Below are 20,634 nucleotides of genomic sequence, written 5' to 3'. Positions count from 1 at the left end.
AACCATCAAGCAATAACTCCCTATTCTCCATTTCCTCCAGCTCCTGGTAAGCTCTGATTTACTTTCTTTTCTTCTTTTTTTCTTTTCTTTTTTTTTTTTTTTTTTTGAGACGGAGTTTCACTCGTTGCCCAGGCTGGAGTGCAATGGCACCATCTCGGCTCACTACAACCTCCACTTCCCGGGTTCAAGCAATTCTCCTGCTTCAGCCTCTCGAGTAGCAGGGATTACAGGCATGCGCCACCACGCTCGGCTAATTTTGTATTTTTAGTAGAGATGGGGTTTCTCCATGTTGGTCAGGCTGGTCTCCACTTCCCGACCTCAGGTGATCCACCCACCTCGGCCTTCCAAAGTGCTGGGATTAAAGGTGTGAGCCATCGCGCCTGGCCTAATTTACTTTCTTTTCTATAAATTTGCCTATTCTAAATATTTCAGGTATGTGGAATTATACAGTATTTAACATTTTCCTTCTGGCTTATTTCACTTAGAATAATATTTTCAAGGTTCACCCATGGTGCACTACATATTAAAACTTCAATCTTTTTTATGGCTGAATAATATTTTATTGTATGTATATAAAATAGTTTGCTTACCCTTAGAAATATTTTAGCAAAGATAATGTTTTAATTTTATTGTGTCCAGTTTATCCATTTGTTCTTTTATTGATTGAGCATTTGGTATCGTATCTAAGAAATACTTGACTAACTGAAGGTCACAAAGATTTTCTCCCATGTTTGCTTATACATTTTTACCATTTTAGGTTTTATATTTAGGTATTGACCAATTTTGGGTTAATTTTTGTATATGGTGTGAGATATGGATCAAATTTCATTTTGTTGCGTTTAAACATCCAATTGTTCTAGCTTTATTTGTTTAAAAAAAAATTCTTTCTCCACTGAATTGCCTTTGCATCTTTGTAAAAAAAACAGCTTGCCATATATGTGCTCGTTGATAATATATAAAAATAAAAATACTTTTTGTGTAAAGTGATTTTGTATCCTGAAGTTTTCTAAATTCATCTATTAGTTCAAGAAGCTTCCTTGGGGGCGTCCCTCTTGTTTTCTATATGGACGAACATGACATCTGAGAATAAAAATAGTTTTCCTTTCTAATCTGGGTTGTCTTCTTTCTTTTTGTTGCTTTATTCCAGTGGGTAGAATCTCCAGTTCAATGTTTAATGAAAGATAGGACATCTGGCCTCGTTCCTGATCATTGGAGAAAACATTAAGTCTTTCACCATTAAAAATCATGTTAACTATAGGTTTTTCATATGTGTCCTTTATTGAGCTGTGGAAGTTCCCATCTACTCCTAGTTTGCTAAGAGTTTTTATCAGTTATAGCTGTTGGATTTTGTAAAATGTTCCTATTGCATCTATTGAAATGACCAGATGATTTAATTTTTAAACTTCTAAAAATATTGTCATTTAAATTGATTTTTTTTTCAATGTTAAACGAGCCCTGCATTACTGGGACACATTCCACCTCATCATCAATATGTAAAAAAATTTTTTTACACATTATTGGTTATGATTTGCTAAAAAATGTAAAGAAATTTGGCACTGGGGTTCATGAGTGATACTGATTTGTAGGCTTTGCATATGCTTCAGATCTATGTCCCCACCCAAATCTCATGTTGAATTGTAATCCCCAGTGTTGGAGGAAGGGCCTGGTGGAAGATGACTGGATCACAGGGGTGTGTCCTTCATGAATGGTTAGCACCATCATCTTAGTTAACCTGATAGAGTTATCAAGAGAACTGGTTGTTTAAAAATGTGTAGCACCTCCCCGCTCTCTCTTCCTCCTGCTCCAGCCATATGAAGTGCTGGCTCCCCACTTCACCTTCAGCCATGATTGTAAGTTTCCTGAGGCCTTCCCAGAAGCAAAGCAGATGCTAGCATCATGCTTCCTGTCCAGCCTCTTCGGAACTGTTTACTTGGCTCATTGGAGCTATAAGCCAATTAAAGCTATTTTCTTTATAAATTACCCAGTCTCAAGTATTTCTTTCTAGCAGTATGAGAATGAACTAATACAGCTTCATTTCTTGAATGACTTTGTCTGGCCTTATAAATAATGCTGGCTTTATAAAATGAATTGAGAAGTAGTCTCTCCTATTCAATTTTCTGCAAGAGGTTTGTAGAATTAATATTACTTTTTCTTGAAAGTTTCATAGAATTCATCAGGAAAGTCAACTGGACATGAAGTTTCTCATAGAGAAGGTATTTTACTACAAATTGATTTTTAAAATAGATATAGAATTACTGATATTTTCTGTTTCCTTTTGTTGTTTGTGTTTTTCAAGGAATTTTCCATTTCATCTAAGTTGTCAAATGTATTGGTATGCAGTGATTCATAATCTTCCCTTATTATCATTGTAATCTATAGCATCTTTAGTGATATCACCTTCCTCATTCCTGATATTTATAATTTGTATCTTTTCTACTCTCCTTTTTCTTCATCAACCTGGATAGGGCTTTATTATTTTTATCAATTTTCTCAACAAACAAGCTTTTGGTTTCATCAATTTTCTTTATTGTTTTTCCTGTTTCTATTTCACTGATTTCTATTGTGACATTTATTTCCTTTACTTTGAATTTCTCTTTCTTGTTTTTAAAGTGCAAGTTGATTTGAGACACTTCTATTCTAATGGAGCAATACTCTTTTAGAGTGAATTTCCCTCTAAATATTGCTCTATCAGCATCTCACAAATTTTGATGTATTTCTCTTTATTTTCATTCCATTCAAAATACTTTCTAATTTCCCTTTTGACTTCTTTGACTTACAGGCTATTTAGAAATGTCTTACTTCATTTCCAAATAATGCACTACTTTTCAGATATCTTTATAATACTTATTTCTAAGTTAATTCCATTGTGGTCAAACAACATGTATGACTTGAATCTTTTAAAATTTACTGAGACTTGTTTTATCACATATGTTCCTCTTGCACTTGAAAAATGTGTATTCTGCTGTTGTTTTGGAGATTATTGTGCAAATGTCAATTAGATCAAGTTGACAGTGTTGTTCAAGTCATCCATATCCTTATTGTTTGTTTTTTTCTATTCTATCAATTCTCAAGAGAGGAATATCAAAATCTCTGACTATAATTGTGGATTTCTCTATTTTTCCTTGCAGTTTTATTAATTTTTGTCTTATGTATTTTGAAGCTCTATAAATAGGTACATAAATATTCAGGATTATAAGGTATCCTGATGAATTGACCCATCTATCTTTACAAAATCTTCCTGATAACAATCTATTTTGTCTGCTATTAATATAGCCATTCCAGCCTTCTCTTGATTAGTGTTAGCATGGTATATCTTTTTCCATCCTTCTATTTTTACCCTATTCATGCCTTTAAATTTAAAGTGCATTTCTTATAGGCAACATACAGTTAGGTCTTACATTTTTATACAATCTGACAACCTTTGCCTGTATTTGCATTTAATGTGATTACTGATACTGATTTTTCAATATCAATATATTGACCATTTATAGTTAATGTGATTATTGCTACTATTTTTTCTAATCTTCTTTATGAAAACAACTCCTAAAAGGAATTATATACACTCACAGTCTCCAAATCCTCTTCTGCCATTCTACTTTGAACCTGTTTCTGTCTGGTTTTCATTCCTACCATTCTATTGAAACAAGTCCTTGTCAAGGCCACTGACTTCCTCTATCTTGCTAAATCCAAAGGTAAATTCTCAATTTTCATTAAACTTGACCTCTCTGCAACATTTGACATAGGTGATCACTGTCTCCTTAAAGCATTTTCTTTCCCTGGCTTGTAGGGCACCATACCCTCCTTGCAATCATTCAGCAACACTGACTACTCCTTCTCTGAGATCTTTGCTCTTTCCATCTTATTACTTCAACTTCTTAATAATGCCATAGGGCTCGGGGCTCATCCCTTGGGCATCTTGTCTAGCACACTCATTTCTTTAGTGATCTCATCCTTCTTGTAGATTTAAATACTACTGCAGTGCATGCTGGGTGTACCACTCAAATGCCTGCCCTTTAGGACTGAACCACTCATTTCCCCCACTGCTGAGAATGTTAATGGTTGATTTCTCAAAACTTATTCCCTGTCTTCACGAAGCAACTGCCATCAGCTGAAGAAAGTTGACTCACTTAAGGTCACAAGCTTGGGCATCAAGTAACTGGCTGATGTAGGGGGTATAAATTATGACAATTCTGCAAGGTTTTTCCAACTCTAGAGCTCTCCACGAGATTGGTGGAAGGATTTATTTCCAATCTTATTGCAGCCCAACTTTTCCCTCTGTCCATTCCTACTTCCTTTACTCTTCACAGTTATTAATCTCAAAAGTCCTTGCCAATACATGTCTGAGTGCAAATCTTCATCTCAGTATCTGCTTCCTGGGAAAGCTGATCTAAGACATCATTTACATGCTGACATTGAGAGGTGAAGCCAGCTAGACTTCCTGGGTTGAGTGGGGACTTGGAGAACTTTTCTGTCTAGCTGAAGGTTTGTAAATGCACCAATCAGCACTTTGTAAAAATGCACCAATCAGCGCTCTGTGTCTAGCTAAAGGTTTGTAAATGCATCAATCAGCACTCTGTAAAAATGCACCAATCAGTGCTCTGTGTCCAGCTAAAGGTTTGTAAATGTACCAATCAGCACTCTGTAAAAATGGACCAATCAGCACTCTGTAAAATGGACCAATCAGCAGGACGTGGGCAGGGTCAAATAAGGGAAGAAAAGCTGGCCATCCGAGCCAGCAGCAGCAACCTGCTCAGGTCCCCTTCCACGCTGTTCAAGCTTTGTTCTTTCGCTCTTCAAAATAAATCTTGCTGCTGCTCACTCTTTGGGTCCCCACTACCTTTATGAGCTGTAACACTCACTGTGAAGGTCTGCAGCTTCACTCCTGAAGTCAGCGAGACCATGAACCCACTGGGAGGAACAAACAACTCCGGACATGCCACCTTTAAGAGCTATAACACTCACTGCGAAGGTCTGCTGCTTCACTCCTGAAGTCAGCAAGACCACGAACCCACCAGAAGGAAGAAACTCTGGACACATCTGGACATCTGAAGGAACAAACTCCAGACACACCATCTTTAAGAGCTGTAACACTCACTGCGAAGGTCTGCGGCTTCATTCCTGAAGTCAGCGAGACTACAAATCTACCAGAAGAAAGAAACTCCGGACACATCTGAACATCTGAGGGAACAAACTCCGGACACACACCATCTTTAAGAGCTGTAACACTCACCACGAGGGTCCGCGGCTTCATTCTTGAAGTCAGCGAGACCAAGAACCCACTGGAAGGAACCAATTCTGAACACAACACCTATAAACTTATACTTCCAGCACATACCTTTTGTCTGAATTCCAAGACTGAAATATCCATTGCTCTTCTCAACCTTCCAACTTTTCTTATTACTTTGATGTCTAATGATAATCTCAAACTTAACATATCTGAAACTGAATACTTGATCAATACCACTCCCTCACTTAAAAAACTACCCATACACTGTCTTCTCCATCTAAGTTGATGAAAACTCCAAACTCCCATTGTTTATTACATAAGCCAAAAGCCCTGTAGAATTGTGGCGGGGGGACTTCCTCTCATATTCCACATCAAATTTGTCAGCAAACCTGTTGGTTCTATTTTAAAAATATTTAACCATTTCTCACCACCCAGCTAACACTCTGGCCCAAGTCACCCTTATCTCTCACCTGGCTTAACTGCAATCCCTCCCATTTTTTTCCTTGTGTCTGTCCCTACCCCCTGTTATGGTCTGAATGTGTCCCCCAAAATTCAGGTGTTGAAACTGAATCTCCATTGTGGTGGTATTAAGACGTGGGGCCTTTTGAGAAATGATTAAATTAAGGGGGCTCCACCTTCATGAATAGATTAGTGCCTTATAAAAGGGCTGGAAGGAACCCAGCTTGGGTCCCTTTTACCCTTCCGTCCCTTGCACCACGTGAGGACATCTAGATGAATGAGTCTGTACCAGACACCTAACCGCCAGTGCCTTGATTTTGGACTTCCCAGCCTCCAACTGTGAGGAAATGAGTTTCTTTTATTTCAAAATTACCAGTCTGTGGTATTTTGTTATAACAGCACAAATAATTTAAGACACACCAAATACAGTCTTTCTAACCCAGTGGCAAGAGTGATTCTATTAAAACATAAGGCAGATCACTTTACACTGCGCTCAGATTTTATAATGGCTTTCGCCTCTGTCCATTCCCTCCCTCTTCACTACTGTCTCTGACCTCACATTCTACACATGCTACCATCCCTGCTGTCTCCCCTCAATGCCTCTGCATGGGCTCAACCCTTGGCCTGAAATGCTCCCCTCCTCTGCAGGGTTCAACCTCTCTCCCTTCATCTGCAGGGTTCACCGTCTCTCCTATGTCATCTTTGTTCAAATCTCACTCTCGATTAGGTCTTCCTCAACTGCCCCATTAAAATTGCAACCCACCTCCATCCCAGGCAGTTCTTATTTCCTTTCCTGGCTGTATGAGTTTTTCCTTCCTTTGCACTTAGTATCTTTCAATGTGCTTTATGATTTACTTAAAAAAAATTGTTTCTCCCTCCTCCCACTCCACTCCCAAAATTTAAGCCCCACAAATTCAGATATTTTTATCAGTTTTATTTATTGCTGTTTCTGTAGGACCTAGAACACTGCCTGCCACATAATAAGCAGCCAATACGTGGTCATTGAATCAATTAATTAATCAGTCAATGAATCTATCACTGAACTGATGACTAAACATTTTTGTTATACTCCAATTTTATGGCTGAAGTATAGAATATATACCTTGTTAATATGAAAACAAATACCAAAACAGAAAATAAATTATTTTCAAGTTATCCTCCTATGAGGCTAATAAATACATATGTAAAAATCCATTCAAGCTATCCAGTCACTAGATCTTGCCTTCTGATGCTAAAATCAACAGATTGGAGCCTTATGCCAATTTAGAGGTAGGAGAACTAAGCTGGCCATCTAAGCTCTCCTACCTCTAAATTGTTATAAGGCTCTGATAATTAAGTATCTATCAGTGAGTTGTTAAGAAACAACTTATTTTTGTGAGTAATGCTTTTTTTTCTAAATAGCACCTAACTTTCACCATGATGTATATTCAACTCTAGCAAACAAGTCAACCAATCAACTAAAAAATAAAACAAAAGAAATTCTAACAAAGCTAAGTACTGGAAGTGACTGGCATTTTTCGGGGATCAAGAGCTTTATAACTTATATGATAGATGCACATGTGCAATTCTATCTTTAATATACTTTATATAAAGTAAAGGGCATGTAATACACATAATCCTTTGATGATCCATCATGTTGAGGAGTGCTTAATAAATAACAAAAAGCACCAATTAAGCCAGAGGAAACTCCTGACAAGGTTGCAGACATCTGCACATGTACATCTGTTCAAAGTCAGTGATCTGTACAGAAGACCCCAGAGAAAGAATTAGTGTCAATCTGATATTCAGTGATAAACAATTATTACCAAGAATCCAATATGACACTGGAAATAGTAACAAAACTGGCACGTTAAGTATAAACTGAGTGACCTCAGGTGTTGTGGAAATTTGAAGCCCTTGATTGTTGCTCGAAGCTGTCATGTTGGCAAGAAAATTCTTATTCATCCTAAAAGTGTAAGAATCCTATCCATTCCACCCTGGCCCTGTAAACCAGCTCTCTCAGCAAGGAAGTTTGAATAATCCAGCAGTCACCAGGAGCCTCCTTTGGGATGAAATTTGTTTCCTCTACTCCCTTCAACCCATCGATTTCCTGCTCCTGTTTCCCTGCCTCTCTGGGAGAAGATAGCAAAGAGCCTGCTATCTGTGACCTTCTTTCTGTTTTGATGACTCTTACAGACTTTTGCATCAGGCTTTTGGATTCCTATTTTTCTTCCCACCTTCTGCAACCACATCTACCAATGGATTCTTTGATTTGCATAGGCAGAATGGGTCTAGATAAGAGACCTCTTGGCCCAACCCTTAATGTGGGGAGATGTTTTCTCATTATTAAAAATATAATAGCTTCTAGTTAGGGAAGACCTACTACACGTTGGGTACTATATCAGGCACTTTCCACATAGTCTTGTTTTGCCTTTACAACCTCTTTGTAAGAAAATATATTATTGACATTTTACAGATGCAGAATGGGAAATTCAATGACTTGTCCAAAGTCATACAGCTAATGAGCACGCAAAGAAGGCAGCAGTATTCTAACTCCAGAATCCATGTTTTCTGCTCTGATGCTATTTCTCTATCAAGCATTTGCAACGTCAGTGATTCCAATTTCATTTTTTCCTTCACATATTATATAGTAGTCAAATTGCTATAAATATGTCAATCACTTTGGTGCCAAGTTAAATTGTTTTTAAACTTGCTTTCATAGTAACATTGCAATGTTACTACCCATTTCACCAAGCTGACATCCTCACTGATGGCCCAAATGAAATGATGGGTTAAATTGCCTGGACCTTAGCATGAGTCAAGGTTGCAGCACCAAACTGTACTACTCCTGGCCATGTAGACTTCACTTCCACACTTGCAATCAAAAAATGCCAATGTTACTTAAGAATATCCTTGATAAAGAAGTAAATCAACCTCAGTGCATATCTTTTTAATATTCTGTGACAAAATGAGAAATATGCACATAGAAAGATGATGGCTATCTTGAGATAAAGCACTTGTGTAATGAGTTTTTGGGTTTCAAGCCAAATTAACCTTTTTTTAATGAAAATATTTCATTTGAAACAACAAATGACAAAGTATTGTTGTCCAGACTTGAGCATGGGGCTTTTTATCCAAGAGGAAAGTGAACCCACCTTGACAGTTGTTTGTTGCCAATGGTAAAATTTGAGCTTTCAAGCAAATATAAGAATTTTGGAAGATTTGTTTCTGTCACAGTATGCTTGCCAGCTTCTCAATACTTAAAGACCTTTAGATGAGGTCATTAGTGGTATTAATAAATATGATATTTTATATGTTATAAAGTAAAATGTATCAACATTTAGAAGTTCTATATAATTCAGAATGTTATTTTCCAAATGACTAATGTACAATGTTACAGAATTATGCATGGGTAAAGTCTCCATTCAAAATGCAAGACATGATGGTGGATTTAATACATACATATGTATACACTACATACATAGACAGTGAAATACGAAGAACTCATGGATTCCACATTTCAACCAACCTTTAGAAACAACTACCTGTCAAGTTTTGGTGTGGCATCAAAGAAGAATATTCAAAATGATCTCAAAATGCTATTAAAATACCACTTTAATAACTACATATTTGTATGAGCCTGTATTTTCTTCATATTGTCAATCAAAACAAACTGTTGAAACAGGTCATATGCATACATATGAGAACTTAGCTATTTTCCATTAAACCAGTCACTAAAGAAGTGATGTTCACAAAAAACTGGAAAACAATATCACTCTTAATTATTCTTTTGTTCTGGAAAATATATTTATTTATATTAACATGTATTAGGTTTAATATTATTTTTAAATTAATAAATATATAAATATGTTAAGCTTTTCTCAGTTTTAGTTTTTACTAAGGTAAATATCAATAGTATAAACCAGAATCCTTTGGAGTCCTCAACAATTGTTAAGCATATAAAGGGGTCCTGAGGCCAAATCATTTGAAAACCAGTAATATAAGAAAATTTTGTGCAGCCACTGAATATTCTAGAGGAGTACGTGCAGAAAGATCCCAAAATAAAATATAACATGCAGAGAAAAATAGCTGAAGAAAGATGTACTTCAATGTTAACTATATCAGTAAAGTTGTGAAATTATGAGTAATACAATTTTTATTTTTGGTGTCCTGTTAAAATTTTTTAAATGAGCATAGTTTGCTTAAAAAAAAAGTAACAAGTTAACAAACAAATGAATAACTGAATTATATCATACATGACAATAGGTTTAGTCTAGAGAAACATCTCTTCCCTTTTCATTGCCCTATTCATTTTTATTCAATCCCTTCCTTTCTTCCTGCTCTGATGGCAATTATTGATATACATATTTCTTCTCCATAGCCCCTGCCCCCTGTCAAGAGTTTTTAACCTTCTAGTTCCAACCAATACTTATAAACTATACTACCTTATAAAACAACTTTTCCCCTCATCTGCAGGTTATCAACAAATATTAAATCATTGTTCTCTAAAATTATGTATTATGAAGCACAGCGATGTTATGGTTTGTGTGGTCACACCTGTTGCAGGTTACACATGAATATCATGTTGATCACTGTGTTTCCTGAGTTAGTGTGACTTTTCAACATCCCAGTGTGTGCCTAACAATAGCTGTTAAATACAGCTATGGTCCCAACAATGGGAGATGTATGTGGATCATAAGAGTGACCTACATGTTGGGTCCACTCAACCACTTGATTGCACAGTAGTTAAGCCACTGGAACTCAACAGACCTGTGATGAAATCCACAGCTCTAAATCCCCAGATACATTTTATAACCTGCCTAGACCTCTCCTCATTCAAAAGGTGAGAAATTTTACAGACTTATTATAATATAAAAAGGCTTACATATTCTGGTAGATGTTAAGTGCTCAAAACATGTACGCTGCTGTGCTTTTATAATCATATTATTAGTATTGTTGTTATTAGTGTAATTCTAGATTTTAACTCTCCATTTAATCCTGCTTTCCTTAGACATCATTATAATGGGCAATGAATATGGTTTGGATCTGACTCCCTGCCCAAATATTATGTCGAATTGTAATCTCCAATGTTGGTGTTGGGGCCTGGTGGAAGGTGATTGGATCATGGGGGCAGTTTCTCATAAATGGTTTAACACCATCACCCTTGGTGCTGTACTCGTGATAGTGAGTGAGTTCTCATGAGATCTGGTTGTTTAAAAGTATATAGCACCTCCCCACTCCCTCTTTTCCTCTTGCTCTGGCTATGGGAAATGCATTTCTCCCCATCTGCCTTCACCAGGATTAAAAGCCCCCTGACGACTTCCTAGAAGCAGAAACTTCTATGCTTTCTGCACAACCTGAAGAACTATGAACCAGTGAAATATTTTTTCTTAATAAATTATTGAGTCTCAGGTATTTCTTTATAGCAGTGCAAGAATTAAATAGGCCAGGCACGGTGGCTCACGCCTGTAATCCCAGCACTTTGGGAGGTCGAGGTGGGTGGATCATGAGGTCAGGAGATCAAACCATCCTGGCTAATACTGTGAAACCCTGTCTCTACTAAAAATACAAAAAATTAGCTGGGCATGGTGGTGGGTGCCTGTAGTCCCAGCTACTCAGGAGGCTGAGGCAGAAGAATGGCGTGAACCCAGGAGGCAGAGCTTGCAGTGAGCTGGGATCACGCCACTGCACTCCAGCCTGGGTGACAGAGTGAGACTCCGTCTAAAAAAAAAAAAAAAAAAAAAAAGGATTAAATAATACAAAAATTTGTACCAAGAAGAGGGACATTGCTATAAGGATACCTAAAAATGTGGAACTGGGTAACAGGCAGAGGCTAGAACCATTTGGGAGACCCAAAAGGAGACAGAAAGATGAAACGAGGTTTGGAATTTCCTAGAGACTTATTAAATTGTTGTGACCAAAATTCTGATAGTGATATAGACAGTGAAGTCCATGCTGAGGAGGTCTCAGATGGAAATCAGGAACTTACTGGAAACTGGAGTAAAGGTCACTTTTGCTATGCTTTAGCATAGCCTGGCTGCATTGTGCCCCTGCTCTAAGGATCTGTGGAATTTTGAACTTGAGATTGATGATTTAGGGTATCCAGTGGAAGAATTTCTAAGCAGCAAAGCATTCAAGATGTGACCTGGTTGCTTCTAACCACCTATGGTCATAAATATAAGTAAATAAATGAACTGAAACTGCAACTTATATTTAAAAGGAAAACAGAGCATAAAAGTCTGGAAAATTTGAATCCTGGACATATGGTAGAAAAGAAAAGCCCATTTTCAGGGGAGGAATTCAACCAAGCTGTAGAAATTTGCATAAGTAAGGAGGAGCCAAGTGCTAATATCCAAGACAATGAGATAAAGGCCTTGAAGGCATTTCGGAGACCTTCAAGGAAGCCCCTCCCATCACAGGCCCAGAGGCCAAGGAGGGAAGAATGATTTATTGGGCTAGGCCCAGGGCCTCACTGCCCTCTGCAGACTCAGAACCCTGCTTGCTGCATCCCAGCCGTTTCAGCTCCAGCTGTGGTTCAAAGGGGCCCAGGTAAAGCTCAGGCCACAGTTTCTGAGGGTGAAAGCCTTAATTAAGCCTTGGCAACTTCCATATGGTATTAAATCTGCAGGTATGCAGAGTACAAGAGTTGAGGTTTGGGGGCCTCTACCTAGATTTCAGAGGATGTACAGAAAAGCCTAGATGTTCAGGTAGAAGCCTGCTGCAGGGATGAAGCCCTCATGGAGAACCTCTACTAGGGCAGTGCAGAGGCAAAATGTGGGGTTGGAGCCCCCACACAGAGTCTCCACTGGGGCACTGCCTAGTGGAGCTGTGAAAAGAGGGCCACCATCCTCCAGACCCCGGAATGTTAGATCCATCAACAGCTTGCACCATGTGCCTGGAAAAGCCGCAAGTACTCAATGGCAAACCTTGAGAGCAGCCAAGGGGGCTGAACCCAACAAAGCCTCAGGGGTGGAATGGCCCAAGGCTTTGGGAGCCCACCCATTGCACCAGTGTGCCCTGGATGTGAGACATGCAGTCAAAGGAGATTTTGGAGCTTTAAGATGTAATGATTGCCCTGCTGGGTCCTGGACTTGCCTGTATCCCCCTTCTCTTGACCAATTTCTCCTTTTTAGAATAGGAGTATTTACCCAATGCCTATATCCCCATTGTATCTTGGGAGTAACTAACTTGTTTTGATTTTACAGGCTAATAGTTGGAACGGACTAGCCTTGTCTCAGATGAGACTTTAGACTTTGGATTTTTGAGTTAATGCTGGAATGAGTTGAGACTTTGGGGGACTGTTGGGAAGGCATGATTGTGTTTTGCAATGTGAGGGGGACATAAGATTTGGAGGGGTCTGGGATATAATAATATGGTTTGGATCTTTGTCCCTGCCCAAATATCATGCCAAATTATAAATCCCAATGTTGGAGATGGGGCCTGGTGGGAGGTGACTGGATCATGGGGGCAGTTTCTCAGGAATGGTTTGATACCATTACTGTTGGTGCTGTTCTCATGATCATGAGTGAGTTCTCATGAGATATGGTTTTTTAAAAGTCTGTAGCACCACCCTGCTCTCTCTCTTCCTCCTTCTCTGGCATGTGAAGTGCCTCCCTCACTCCCCCTTTGCCTTCCACCATGATTAAAAGTTCCCTGAGGCCTCTGCAGAAGCAGAAGCTGCTATGCTTCCTGCACAGCCTGTAGAACTGTGAGTCAACTAAACCTCTTTTCTTTATAAATTACCCAGTCTTAGGTGTTTCTTTATAGCAGTATGAAAATGAACTAATACAGTAACAGTGGTTACTGTCTTCTCTAGTGCAACCTCATTAAGTAACTGTTTTTAAGTTTAATCAGTTAATACACAGAGCCTGAATGGTGAAGTATGTATTAGAGGAAAAAGTCTCATCATGGTTTAAAAGGGCAGAGAGAGAGAGATCACATGACCTGTAGCTCAGATGAGCGGAAGATATTTTAGAGAGTTATCTGGAGAGATTGTGCAATGATACATCACATCTCCTAAGGAAGAGTTAAGTATAATGACTGGGTGAAGGTGGTGGGTGTAAACTTAAAGACAAATTTAGTCAACTCCATAGTTTTACTCTGAGTTGGCTCAGAGCCCAGAGCTTTGCTGTGGTGTGCACTCTGTTGAAAAAACAGTGAGCAGGTCAGGTGTGGTAGCTTATGCCAGTAATTTAAGCCCTCTGGGAGGCCAAGGTGGGAGGACTGCCTGAGGCTGAGAGTTCAACATCCATCTGGGCAACAGAGTGAGACACGGGTCTTTACATAAAATTTTTTAAAATGCAACTCAAAAACAAACAGAAAACAGAGAGCAAATACAGAGGCACTTTCTTTGACTTTATAATCTCCAGTTACACAGATAGGCCCTTTCTTGGAGCATGATATGTGCTTTGTTTTTGTTGTTATTGCTGTCATTTTTGAGACAGGGTCTTGCTCTGTCACTCAGGCTGAAGTGCAATGGTGCGCTCATGGCTCACTGCAGCCTTGACCTCCTGGGCTCAAGCAATTCTCCTGCTTCAGCCGTGATATGGTTTGGCTGTGTCCCCCACCCTAATCTCATCTTGAATTGTAACTCCCACAATTCCCACGTGTCGTGGGAGGAACCTGGTGGGAGATGATTGAATTACGGGGGCAGATCTTTCCTGTGCTGTTCTCATGATAGTGAATGAGTCTCATGAGGTCTGATGGTTTTAAAAATGGGAGTTTCTTTGCACAAACTCTCTTCTCTTGTCTACCACCATGTTAGATGTGCCTTTTACCTTCTGCCATGATTGTGAGGCCTCCCCAGCCATGTGAAACTGTAAGTCCAATAAACCTCTTTCTTTTGTAAAATACCAGTCTCAGGTATGTCTTTATCAGTAGCATGAAAATGAACGCAAACAAATTTACAAGAAAAAAACAAACAACCCCATCAAAAAGTGGGCGAAGGATATGAACAGACACTGCTCAAAAGAGGACATTTACAGCCAAAAAACACATGAAAAAATGCTCATCATCACTGGCCATCAGAGAAATGCAAATCAAAACCACAATGAGATACCATCTCACACCAGTTAGAATGGCGATCATTGAAAAGTCAGGAAACAACAGGTGCTGGAGAGGATGTGGAGAAATAGGAACACCTTTTACACTGTTGGTGGGACTGTAAACTAGTTCAACCATTGTAGAAGTCAGTGTGGCGATTCCTCAGGGATCTAGGACTGGAAATACCATTTGACCCAGCCATCCCATTACTGGGTATATACCCAAAGGATTATAAATCATGCTGCTATAAAGACACATGCACACGTATGTTTACTGCAGCACTATTCACAATAGCAAAGACTTGGAACCAACCCAAATGTCCAACAATGATAGACTGGATTAAGAAAATGTGGCACATATACACCATGGAATACTATGCAGCCATAAAAAATGATGAGTTCATGTCCTTTGTAGGGACATGGATGAAGCTGGAAACCATCATTCTTAGCAAACTATCGCAATGACAAAAAACCAAACACCACATGTTCTCACTCATAGGTGGGAATTGAGCAATGAGAACACATGGACACAGGAAGGGGAACATCACACTCCGGGGACTGTTGTGGGGTGTGGGGAGTGGGGAAGGACAGCATTAGGAGATATACCTAATGCTAAATGATGAGTTAATGGGTGCAGCACACCAACATGGCACATGGATACATATGTAACAAACCTGCATGTTGTGCACATGTACCCTAAAACTTAAAGTGTAATAATAAAAAAAAAACAAATATTTTTCCTTTTCATACAGAAAAAAAAAAAAAGGAAATGGACTAATACAAGACTCCCAAGTAGCTGGGACCACAGGCATGTGCCACCATGCCAACTAATTTTTTTTTTTTTTTTTTTTTTTGGAGAAAGGCTCTCTCTATGTTGCTCAGGTTGGTCTTAAACTCCTGGGTCAAACGATCCTCCTGCCTCTCCCTCCCAAAGGGTTGGTATTACAGGTGTGAGACACTGCACCTGGCCCCTGCCTTGTTAAATGCATTGTTTATTAGGCTATTAGTTGATCAGGAAGTCAAAAATACCTAACAAAACCCCTAAACTACCCTAGCCATAGGGATTTAAAATATGTCTGGGGCAGCAATTTGTAGGACCACCATGGAGGAAAATGGATGAAAAAGTCTACTGCCTTCTTGATGTATTGCTTCAATTTTCTCATCAATTAAATTCAGAATTTCTGAAAAAAAAACTTTATTATTATTATTATTTTGAGACAGGGTCTCACTTTGTCACCCAGGCTGGGGTGCAGAGGCATGATTATGGCCCCCTGCAGCCTTGACCTCCTGGGCTCAAGTGATCCTCCCACCTCAGCCTCCCAAGTAGCTAGGACTACAGGCACATGCCACCATGCCCAGCTAATTACTGTATTTTTTGTAGAGATAGGATTTCAGCATGTGTCTCAGTCTGGTCTTGAACTCCTGGGCTCAAGCAATCTGCCTGACTCAGCCTCCCAAAGAGCTGGGATTAAAGTTGTAAGCCACTGCAGGGCACCTCGGCTAAATTTTTTTTTTTTTTTTTGAGACAGAGTTTCACTCTTGTCACCTGGACTGGAGTGCAAAAGTGTGGCCTCGGCTCATTGCAACCTCCACCTCCTGGGTTCAAGCGATTCTCCTGCCTCAGCCTCCCAAGTAGCTGGGATTACAGGCATGCACCACCATGCCTGGCTAATTTTGTATTTTTAGTAGAGACAGGGTTTCACCACGTTGGCCAGGCTGGTCTCAAACTCCTGACCTCAAGTGATCTGCCTGCCTCAGCCTCCCATAGCGGTGGGATTAAAGGCATGAGCCACCGCCCACAGCTGGCTAAAACTTCTCTAGGTGTCTCTACATATCAAATAGTCTTCTATGATCATGGGAAAGAACTGAGTTTAAAAAATAATTAGGTAACTGAAAAATCTGAATATGTCAATAAGTATTCTGTTAAATTGTTATAAATGTCATATCACAAATTCCCTTTATTTCTTATCAGGGTATATATTTTTAGCTATTAAGAGATGATGTGTAAGTTTTTCAGTATAAGAAGCTCTTGAGCAAACCTTAAGAAGAATATGTTTAATACTTACATTGCCCCAAATAAGTTTCCATGTGTGGAGAAACTTTCTGGTGAGATTCATGTTCACGTTTAAAATATCACTATAATCAAAACTTTGGAAAGTGCTAAAGGGTCTGACTAGCTACGAAGCGAAGGGAAGGCATGAAAGAAGAAGGTATATGCTGGGAATCTGGAGACAGAACCGATCTGGGAACGATTGGTGATTAGCTATGTAGCTCTGCCTAAGTGTCTATCTTTCTTGATCTTAGTTTTCTGGTATGTGTATTGTATTAATGAAAATCTCAGAGGTTCTGTGGGTTCTGTAATTCTATTCTTTTTTTTTTCTTGCACTGTGAATTTTTGCCTTATCTTTGTTCTCCCTCTTTTGGACTTCTCTGCATAATTTGGCACTATTGAGAACAATCTCCTTCTTAAAACTCCATCTCTCGCTTTTATGGTGAGAACAACTCAGGGACTCATTTCAAATACTACCGTCCTCAATCAGAGCTGGCCCTCATGGCTCAGTTCCTGAGCTAACTGAAGCTTGTTCTCTCCCTCTCTCTCTCTCTCTCTTTCTTATTCTCTCCTTTTTCAGAGAGTTGAAAATATCTAGTGTCTTCCATTAGTCCCTGCTGTGGCTTCAATGCATCCTCCAAAGTTCATGTGTTGGAAACTGAATCCCCAAGGCAGTGGTGTCTAGAAGTGGGACCTTTAAGAAGTGATTAGGTTACAAGAGTTCTACCCTCATAAATGCATTAATGATGTTATTATGGGAATGAGTTAATTAACATGGGCATTGGTTAGTTATTGCTGGAATTGGTTCATGAGAAAAGGATGAGTTCTGTCCCCTTTTCTTCCTCTGTCTCTCATATGCACTCTTTTGCCCTCCTGCTTTCTGTCATGGTATGACACAAAGAAGACCCTCACAAGATGCAGTCCCTCAGTCTTGGAATTCCCAGCCTCCAGACCATGAGCAGAATAAATTTCATTTCTTTATAAACTCCAAAATCTCTGGTGTTGTGTTATAGCAGCACAAAACAGACTAAGGCAGAAAATTGGTACAGAGAATGGGGTTGTTGCTATAACAAATAAATGAAAAGTGGAAGCAGCTTTAGAATTGGGTAATGCATAGAGGCTGGAAAAATCTGGAGCAGCAGCTAGTAAAAGCCTGGATTGCTGTGAATGGAGTGGTAAGGGCAATTCTGGTGAGGGGTCAGAAGAAGACAAGAGCTGTAGGGAGAACCTAGATCTTCCTAGGGATTACTTAACTGGTCGTGGTCAGAATGTTGGTAGAAATACAGAGTGTAAGGGCCATTCTGATATGGTATCAGACAGATATGAGAAGCCAGATATAGATGGTCTCCAACTTAAACAATTTTTTTACTTTATGATGGTGTGAAAGTAATATGCATTCAATAGAAACAGTTCTTTCAGTACCCATACAACCATTCTGTTTTTCACTTTCAATACAGTACTCAATAAGTTACATGAGATATTCCATACTAGATTATATAATAGGCTTTTGTCTATAGGCTAATGTGAACATTCTGAGCATGTTTATGGTAGGCTATCCTAAGCTATGATGTTCAGTAGGTTTGATGTGTTAAATGTATTTTTGACTTATTGTATTTTCAACATACAATGGGCTTATCAAGATGTAACCACTCATAAGTCAAGGAGCATTGGAAAGTGGAATAAAGGCCATCCTTTATCCTAGTTATACAGTTGTAAAGAACTTCATGGAATTATGTCCATGTCCTAGAACTTTGTGGAAGGTGGGACTTAAGAGTGAGGAACTAGGATATCTGGCAGAAGAAATATCTAGGCAGCAAAGAGTTCAAGCTGGTGCATGGCTTCTTTTAGATACTTACAGTAAAATGAAGGAAGAGAGAAATGATATAAAAATGGAATTTATAATTAAAAGGGAGGCAGAATGGAAAGATTTGGAAAACTATCAGCCTGACCATGTAAAGAATAAAAAAGTTTGTTCAGGAGAGAATACTAAGGGTGTGGCCAAGAGACGTTTGCTAAAGAGACTCATATGGATAGAAGGAAGCCAGGTTCTACTCATCAAGACTGTAGGACAATGACCCTGAAGGCATTTCAGACATCTCCAAGGCAAGCTAGAACTTCAAGGGCAAGGTTTCCAGAGAGGCACCTACAAGACCTCAACATTCGCTGCCCTACACTGCCTTGGGACTCCACTCCTGGAATTCTGGTACAGCACCCCTCAGCTGCTCTGGCCATGGTTCAAGTGAGCTGAGGTGTGGCTTCACCTGCCACCCCACCAGGTACAAGCTATAAATCTTGGCAACATCCATATGGTGCTAATTCTGAAGGCACACAGAATTCAAGAGTTGTGGGGCCATGGCAGCCTCCATCTAGGTTTCAAAGGATGTTACAGACAGTCGGGGACCCAGGCAAAGACTTGTCACAGGGGTGGAGCCACTGGAGACAGTCCCTGCTAGAGCAATGCCTAGTGGAGCCATGAGAATGGTGTGGCCCCTGAGACCATGAACCACAGCGTCACCAGTGTGCAACTCCAGCCTGGAAAAATTGCAGGCACAAGACTTTAACTTGTGAGAGCTGCTGGGTGGACTGAGCCCAGCAAAGCCACAGGGGCAGGGCTGCCCTTATTAATTGGATTAATGTCATTACCTCGGGAGTGAGTTTGTCATTATTGCAGGAGTGAATTCAGTCCTCTCTTGCTATCTCTTGTGCACATTGTCACCATGTGATGCTTTCAGCCTTATTATGATGCAGCAACAAGGTCCTCACCAGACACGTCCCCTTGATCTTGAACTTCCCAACCTCCAGAACAGCCCAGTAAACTTCTATTGTTTATAAATTACCCATCCTGTGGTACTCTATTATAGCAGCATGAAATGGACTCAGTCCCTTTACCTTGATAACTTATAAATCTCTATCTCTATGCCATATGACATCACATCACACAATGGAAAGAATATGAATTTGGGGCTTTAACAATACTTAGGTTCTTTAACTCAGGACTTTGTGAAGATTTATTGAAAATAACTTTTCCAGTTTTACAAATTAAAAAACACAGGATGAGAGAGGTCAGATGAATTTCTCATCCAGCTCCTAAGTTGGACCTGACCCAAAATACCTGGAGAATGCTCAGTCTTAGTATAGAACAGATTTCAATAGACGTTTATTGAAGTACTCTTTGGAATCCCTGTCCAGGAAGGGTGTTAAAAGAAACAAATTCTGAGCTGAGTAAGTACTCAGGGGTTGGTGGTTATCTAATGTTTGCTTTTCATAATTTATTTAACAATTCTTTCCAAATAATTATTCAGTTGTCCATTAACTAGATATTTGGTACAGCAGAATAAAAGAAACAAAAAACAGTGGTATATCAGAATAAACTGGCCTCTTCAAATAGCAACTCAGAGTCTTTCAAGTAGACATCCCACCTTAGAGGACATCAACGTTTGTTTGAAATGGAAACAGCCTCTCCAAAATGAGTCTTCAAAGGTTGCAAAGTACTACAGAAGAGCTTTAAATTTAGGCTTTTTTTCCTGTGGTACTTTAAGTATAACAGATGGATCTTCATAATTAGCATCACATTTGCATTTTTCTCTCCACAAAAAAGAGCTAATAATCTTAGAAGGAGAATTAAAAAGCATCATTCCATCATATTTTTATTGATCTTATTTATAATTTCTATGCCAAGTCTTCTTTATGATACCTATTACTTTCAACTCTCTCCTGGGAGATGAACAAATTTACAAATGAGGAAATGAGCAGGGTAGTTAGGAGCATAAACTTGAAAATGACTTTGGGATGATAACTCACTGGAAGGCCCTGATAAAGTGGAAGAAATATGAAGACTCAGATACAGCCTGAAGCCCATCTATGTAATCTCCTCCAAC

At 39.2% G+C, this 20,634-nt stretch overlaps 1 protein-coding gene across 2 annotated transcripts in view; it reads right to left on the bottom strand.

Annotated features, from left to right (window-relative positions):
- Window positions 1-20,634, bottom strand: part of LHFPL6 (LHFPL tetraspan subfamily member 6) — a 257,973-nt gene that overhangs the window by 82,907 nt on the left and 154,432 nt on the right. The window lies entirely within an intron of this gene.

The sequence above is a fragment of the Nomascus leucogenys genome, chromosome 9, assembly GCF_006542625.1.
Source record: "Nomascus leucogenys isolate Asia chromosome 9, Asia_NLE_v1, whole genome shotgun sequence".
Taxonomy (NCBI): Eukaryota; Metazoa; Chordata; class Mammalia; order Primates; family Hylobatidae; genus Nomascus; species Nomascus leucogenys.
Note: the sequence above shows the minus strand (reverse complement) of the source record. Positions and strands in the feature narration are given on the sequence as shown.